Below are 8,053 nucleotides of genomic sequence, written 5' to 3'. Positions count from 1 at the left end.
TGGCAAATCTGGTATACTGGAAAGGTCCTGCACCCTTATTTTCAGATCAAAGTTTCTTTTTTTTTTCGCTGGCCTCAGTTGTCTGAGGCAGCCTGGGATTTCTCGTATGCCATTTTCAGATTCTTCTTCAAACAGATATCCCCTATGGGATGTCATTGAAGTTTGGTCTGGAGAGGTGCTAAATGCTAGGTCAACTGGCAGTCGGGGGGCATCCTCCCAAACATGAGCCAAATAGCAGCCTTTTAAAAAGACTTGCATTGCACTTAAAATCTCTCTCTTGGTCCAACTGAATGCATTGAGGCAATCCCTAATAGACCATAGATGCTTGCTGGTCTTTACTTGGGAATGCCTTGGCATAGCGGGTAAAGTGATCAGTCACCACTAGGACATTCCCCTTGTCCACTTGAGTTAAGTTTCAGACACAGAAAGTCAATACACACAAACTCCATCGGTCCTTGACTTTGGAGATAGGCAATTAGGGCGGCTCTGTTGGGTAAAGTCTTCCTCTGTATGCATCGTAAGCAAGAGTGACAGTATCCTTTGACTTCTGCCCACATGCAGGGCCAATAGAAGCGGTCTCTAGTTTTAAAATTCTTTCAGGCCCTAAGTCCAGGTTCACACTGAGATGCAGGAATTAAGCATTTTGGGGTCCCGATTTCGGCCACGATTTCAGACATCTGTGTAGATGTCAATGTAAATCACAGCCCAAAATCGCAAAAAGTAGTACAGAAACTACTTTTTTAAATTGGCTGATTAGGACGGTTCCATTGACGGAAATTGCTGCCGTTTTGACATGCGATTTGAAATTCAGTAGACCACCCCATTACATAATTGAAACCGATGATTTGGAGAGCTGGTTAGCAGCAGATGTGGACATAGATCCTTTAATGTCAAACTATAGATTGGGTCTTCCATCTGATCCTTTCTTAAAGTGATTGTAACGTCTCTTTTTTTTTTTATAAAAATAACAAACATGTTACACTTACCTCCTATGTGCAGTGGATTTATACAGAGCAGCCGGGATTCTCCTCTTCTCTTGGCTCTCCTGGCCCATCCCTTCTATTGGGTGCACCCACAGCAAGCAGCTTGCAATGGTGGCACCCGAGCCGAGTCACAGCTCTCCATGTCCATTCAGACACAGAGCGGCGAAGCCATCTTTCTATTCTCATTGGCTGGCTGAATTTGATTGACAGCAGTGGGAGCCAATGGCATAGCACTGCTGTCTCAGCCGATGAGGAGGGAAGTCCCGGATGGCCAAGACATTCCTACAACATCGCTGGAGCTAGATGAACACCAGGTCAGTGTTAGGGGGCGGCTGGAAACAGAAAGCTTTTTATCTTAATGCATAGAATGTATGAAGATAAAAAACCTTCGGCCTTTACAGCCACTTTAGGTTTCTCCTCAATAGTTTAGGTGGACTTTTATTTCTTACTTGGCAAAGGTAAGAGTAATACTTGAGTACACCTGCAATCGGGACACCAATAGCTTTAGCCCCTCTTGCCCCACTGAACTGATGCTCCACTCCTTGGCATAAGGCTTCTATTCTTTCTGACATGTTTTGTGTGAAGTCTCTCCTGGAGGAGTCTTAAAGTGGTTGTAAACCCTTACAAACCACTTTGACCTACAGGTAAGCCTAGATTAAGGCTTACCTGTAGGTCCAAGAAATATCTCCCAAACCTACACGGTTTAGGAGATATTTGCCCAAAGACGGGCACCGCTGTCTACGGCGCATGCGCCGTAGACAGCGGCGAGCAGGCGCACCGAGCGTGGCATCCTCGATAACGAAGATGCCGCGCAATGCCGCGCGTCTCGGCTCCCGTGCGCATGCGCGGGAGTGACATCATCGCGGCTTCACCGAATGACAGCGGCGGAGCAGCGAGACCCACCGAGAAGATGGATGGGGAGGACAACAGGGGACAGCGGTGACATCGCTGGCTCCTGTGTCAGGTAAGTGACACATAATGGACTACTATGCAATGCACAGTAGTCCATTATGCTTTACCTTTGCAGGGAATGAAAGAGGAAGTAAACTCATCAGGGTTTACTTCCTCTTTAAGGCTATAAGGTCTTCTAGACAGGGCATCGGCATCATTATTCCCCATGCCTGGGTGGTACATCAAACTGTCCAAGAATCCGGATAGGGCAGCCAACCACCTTTGCATGGTGGCATCTAACTTGGCTGTGGCAAGTACATAGGTGAGTGGGTTTTTGTCAGTTTTGACCATGAAACCTGCATCATTCAAGTAATCTTTCAGCTTATCCACCACTGTCCTGCTCTTGATTAGGGATGAGCCGAACACCCCCCGGTTCGGTTCGCACCAGAACTTTCGAACAAACCCCAAATTCGTACGAACTTTAGAACCCCATTGAAGTCTATGGGACTCGAACGTTCGAAATTAAAAGTGCAAATTTTAACGGCTAATACGCAAGATACTGTCCTAAAAAGGGTTTGGGGACCTGGCTCCTGCCCCAGGGGACATGGGTCAATGCCTAAAATGTTTTTAAAAATGGCCGTTTAATGACGATTAAAGTGAAAAAAAAAAGTGAAATATTCCTTTAAATATGGTGCCTGGGGGGTGTCTGTAGTATGCCTGTGAAGTGCCACGTGTTTCCCGTGTTTAGAACAGTCCCTGCACAAAATGACATTAAACAGAAATAACATCATTGAAAACTGCTTGCAGTTTTAATGTTATATCTGGTTCCTGCAATATGGTTGAAAACCATTGAGAAAAATGGCATGGGTAGCCCTCCCTGCCCATTACCAGCCCCTTTGGGTCTTGTACGCATATTAAGGGGAACCCCGTACCCATATTAAAAAAAGGAAATGCGTGTGGCCCCCAGGCCCTATATACTCAGAACAGCAGTATACAGGCAGTGCAAACAAGACAGGGACTGTGTAGGTTTGTTGTGTTAAGTTGAATCTGTTTGTAATTTTCAACTGGTACATTTTTAAAGTGTAGCTCCAGTCAAAAAAAACTATTTTTAAGCTTTTTGGAAAACATAGGGAAGGGTTATCACCCCTGTATAATTTGTTTTGTCGTCCATCTTTTTTCATCTCACTTGCTGTTGTCTCCTTCCGTTTGCAAGTAGGAGATGTTTGTAAATTGGATGTTTGAAAGTAGGGGCTTGCTCTATATGCTCTGCAGAAATGGCGGAACAAGGTGTTGGTTTTGCCACAACATTGTAAGCCCTCAAAGTGACTCTTGGTGGGCGCTGGAGCGCCCTGCTGTGAACGATTATATCAAGAATTGTAATTACATGCCATTGTTGAACAGTGGTAGAAAAATTTACCTTTGGTGGTTGTGGTGCTGGTGCCACAACACTATAAGTCCTCACAGTTACTCTGGGTGGGCACAGGAACGGGCCCTCCTGTGAAATATTATATCAAGAATTGTAATTACATGTCCCTGTTAAACAGGGGCAGAAAAATTGGGCCTTAGGCACTGGTGCTGGTGCCACCACACTGCAACCTCTCCCATATACTCTATTTTTATTGCAGGAATTAGCCCTGCTGCAAAGCATTTCATCAAAAACTGTAATTAAACGCCCCCGTTAAACAGGGGCAGAAAAATTGGGCTGATGGCATCACCCAGAACCAGAAATGTTCTTCCAACATATCAGTGGAGGAGGAAGAGGATAGACAATCAACATAACAGGACAGTCACTCAGCATCAGCATAGGCAGTCTTGAAGGGATGTGATATTTTTTAAAAAAATTATTCGGTTACATCAGCTTCAGGTGCTTGGTAGCTGTGGATGATCCAAGACTGATTCATCTTGATGAAGGTCAGTCGATCAACTGATTCGGTGGACAGGCGCACCCTGTGATCGGTAACAAAGCCACCAGCAGCACTGAAGGTGCGTTCCGAAAGAACGCTGGATGCAGGACAGGCCAGTAGCTCAATTGCATACTGTGCAAGCTCTGGCCAATGATCCATCCTCAAGACCCAGTATGCCAGAGGATTTTCGGTGGGAAAGGTGTCCAAGTCTGACCTTGCCCCTAGGTATTCCTGTACCATGTAAATCAGACGCTGGCGATGGTTGCTGGAACCGATCATACCTTGGGGCTGCGGACTAAAAAATTGTCTGAAAGCATCAGTCAGACGGCCACCTTCTCCACCGCTCCTTCTGACTGATGCCTCAGCAACACGTTGTCCAGGACCAGGAGTTTGTAACCTCCCAGTCTCTGGGAACGCGTTGCACAGACCTTTCTGCAAGGCCTACCGGAGATGTCTCATCCTCTGCTCCCTCTGCGATGGCAAGATAAGGTCGGCAACCTTACCCTTGTACCGTGGATCAAGGAGAGTGGCCAGCCTGTAATAGTCCCTCTCCTTGATCCGAAGAATACGAGGATCCTTCCGCAGGCTTTGCAGGATCAGGGAGGCCATGCAGCGTAGGTTAGCTGAGGCATTCGGTCCGGAGTCCTCTGGGTCACTAAGGACAACATGATCCGCAGCTACCTCCTCCCAGCCACATAGAAGTCCACGTGTTTCTTGGGACTGTAAATCATCCCTACAAGACTGCTGCTGCTGAGTGCCAGCCTCCACCTCCATGCTGACACAATCCTCCTCCTCCTCTTCCTGTGTGATGGGTGGCACAGCAGGAACACTGTCTGGATAAAGGGGGCCTTGAGAGGCAAGGAAGTCCTCCTCTTCCTGCCTCTGTTCTGCCTCAAGTGCCCTGTCCATTATTCCACGCAGCGTATGCTCCAAGAGGTGGACAAGAGGTACAGTGTCACTGATGCATGCACTGTCACTGCTCACCATCCTTGTGGCCTCCTCAAACGGTGATAGGACAGTGCATGCATCCCTGATCATGCCCCACTGGCGTGGTGAGAAAAAACCGAGCTCCCCTGACCCTGCCCTGGTGCCGTAGTCGCACAGGTACTCATTGATGGCCCTCTGCTGCGTGTGCAGCCGCTGCAGCATGGCCAACGTTGAGTTCCACCTGGTGGGCATGTCACATATAAGGCGGTTCTTGGGCAGGTTCAACTCCTTTTGGAGCTCAGCCAGCCGAGCACAGGCATTAAATGATCGGCGGAAATGCACACAGACTTTCCTGGCCTGCTTCAGGACATCCTGTAAGCCGGGGTACCTGCCCAAGAACCGCTGCACCACCAGGTTAAGGACATGAGCTACACAGGGCACATGGGTCAGTTGTCCCTGTCGGAGGGCGGAGAGGAGGTTGGTGCCATTGTCACAAACCACCATTCCTGGCTTAAGCTGGCGTGGCGTCAACCACCTCTCGGCCTGCCCCTGCAGAGCTGACAAAACATCCGCCCCAGTGTGGCTCCTGTCCCCCAAACAAACCAGCGCAAGCACGGCATGGCATCGTTTTGCCTGCGTACTTGCGTAGCCCCTGGAACACCTACGGAGCACCGCTGGTTCTGAGGACAGAGCACTGGAAGAGGCCATGGAGGAAGAAGAAGAGGAGGGGGTGGAGGAGAGAGGTGTGTCACAACCAATAGTAGCATTTTGGAGGCGTGGTGGCGGAACAACCTCCAACACTACTGCACCTTGTCCTGCATCCTTCCCAGCTGCCAGAAGAGTGACCCAATGGGCCGTGAAAGACAGGTAACGTCCCTGTCCATGCCTGCTGGACCATGAGTCAGCGGTAATATGCACCTTACCGCTGACCGCCCTGTCCAGCGAGGCAAGGACATTGCCTTCCACATGCCGGTAGAGAGCCGGAATCGCCTTCCGTGGGAAAAAGTGGCGTTTGGGTACCTGCCACTGAGGAACCGCACATTGTACAAACTCACGGAAGGGGGCCGAGTCTACCAACTGAAAAGACAGCAGTTGAAGTGCTAGCAATTTAGCCAAGCTAGCATTCAACCGCTGGGCATGTGGATGGCTGGGAGTGAACTTCTTTCGCCGGTCCAGCAGCTGGGGCAGGGACATTTGCCTGCTATAATCGGACGTGGGTGTACTGCTAGCAGAGTGTCCGGAAGCACTTGGCTGTGACACACCTAATTCTACACCTTCATTCCTCTCAGAGCAGGTTTCAGAGAGGACTGAAGGTCTAGTGGGGTTGGAGATGCCAGCTGATGAGGAGCAAGGAGAGGTTCGCTTTGTTCTTTGGTGTGGGTCTTTGAGGTACGCTTGCCAACGAGCTGCATGGCAGGTCAACATATGTCTGGTCAAGCATGTGGTGCCCAAGCGGCTGATGTTTTGGCCACGCGAGATACGCTTGAGACATATGTTGCAAATAGCAGCGGTGCGATCTGATGCACTCGTCTCAAAAAAGGCTCACACCAAAGAACTTTTAGAATAACGCGCAGAGGCAGCGCCCTGCACAGGCGGAGCTCTGTGGTGTGATTCAGTCGGTGTGCTGCCCCTAAGCTGGCCCCCTGAGGGCATCCTGCCTCGTTGGATATGTGCCTCCTCCTCCTCCTCTCTCCTACCAGGCACCCACGTGGAGTCAGTGCCCTCATCATCCCCTCCCTCTTCATCGCTGTAGCAAACCTGGCAGTATGCTGCAGCTTGTGGAACATGACTGCCAGATTGCTGTCCTTCTTGAGCATCCCCTCTCTCTGCGCTCACGCTACTGCCTTCCTCTAGCTGAGTGTCATTATCAGAGCCTACAAAACACTGGGCATCCTCCTGGAGCATGTACCCAACACTGTGCTCAAAGAGTTCCGGAGACTCCTCAGGAGGACGTGGTGGGTCTAGGGAAGGAGTCACTGATGATGACATTGAGAGGAGGGAAGACGATGCGTTGGCAGCTGCTTTGCTAGTACCCTGAGACTGGGTGAGAGAGGATGAGGAGGATGAAGAGGGCTTGGTCATTCACTCTACCAAGTCGTCGGACATGCGGTTCAACATGTCCAGCTGCCGAAAAGAAGGACAAGCGTGTCCCATGGCCAGGTGCTGATGACAATGCACTGCGTCCACGACCAGCACTGTTGTCTCTAGACACAGAGCCTGCTTGCCCTCTTTTATCGGGTCGCGCCTGTCTGCCTCTCCTTGCTGGCCTTCCAGACATGGTAATGGCCTGAAGGGAGTTGGGTAAAACAGCAGTTGGGTAGTGTATATTGTGCTGGAGGCACACAACACCCACTAACTCCTGCAGATGCCTTTATTATAGAACACCAGAGATAAAGGGGTATACTGTATTGGAGTCACACAACACCCACTAAGCCCTGCAGATGGCTCTATTAGAGAACAGCAATAAACGGTAGATACAGGTGTATATTGTGCTGGAGTCACACAACACCCACTAACTCCTGCAGATGCCTTTTTTATAGAACACCACAGATAAAGGGGTATACTGTAATTGAGTCACACAACACCCACTAAGCCCTGCAGATGGCTCTATTAGAGAACAGCAATAAAGGGTAGATACAGGTGTATATTGTGCTGGAGGCACAAAAAACCCACTAACTCCTGCAGATGCCTTTATTATAGAACACCAGAGATAAAGGGGTATATACAGATGTATACTGTGCTGTGCTGGAGGCACACACAACTTCCAATAACTCCTGCAGATGGCAAGTGGGCTCAAATAGAGAAGAGCTATGTAGGTGGATATAGCGGTGTGTACTGGGTACAGAGCACGCAGACAGCATGCACAAGCTCCTAACACTACTGACTGCAAGCTCTATTATAAAAGATAGATCACTAGCTATATAGGTGAGGTGAATATAGCGGTGTATACTGCGGTCAGGGCAAGCAGACAACAACCACTACAGAAGAGCAAGATCGAAAATCGGCCGATAACGATCGGTGTGTATTGTGTTGAAGGTACACAGAACACCCACTAACTGCTTCAGACGCCAACACACTACACAAGGCCGCCGCGCTGGCGGCCTTATATAGTGTGGGGCGTGTACTACACAGCCTGAGCTATGATTGGCCACAGGCATCCTGCCTGTGGCCAATCATGGCTCTCCTCGCTGCTGGCGCTGTGATTGGCCAAGCATGCACTGTGACCCCGCATGCTTGGCCAATCACAGCACCAGCAGCGAGGAGAGCCATGATTGGCCACAGGCAGGATGACAGGCAATCATGAGCCAGCAATGCACTGCGATGACGCAGTGCATTGTGGGCCGTGAG

Source organism: Lithobates pipiens, unplaced genomic scaffold (assembly GCF_037356315.1).
Source record: "Lithobates pipiens isolate NorthernLeopardFrog02 unplaced genomic scaffold, aLitPip1_a1.2 Scaffold_30, whole genome shotgun sequence".
Classification (NCBI taxonomy): Eukaryota; Metazoa; Chordata; class Amphibia; order Anura; family Ranidae; genus Lithobates; species Lithobates pipiens.
The sequence above is the reverse complement of the archived record's forward strand: the minus strand, read 5'-3'. Positions refer to the sequence as shown.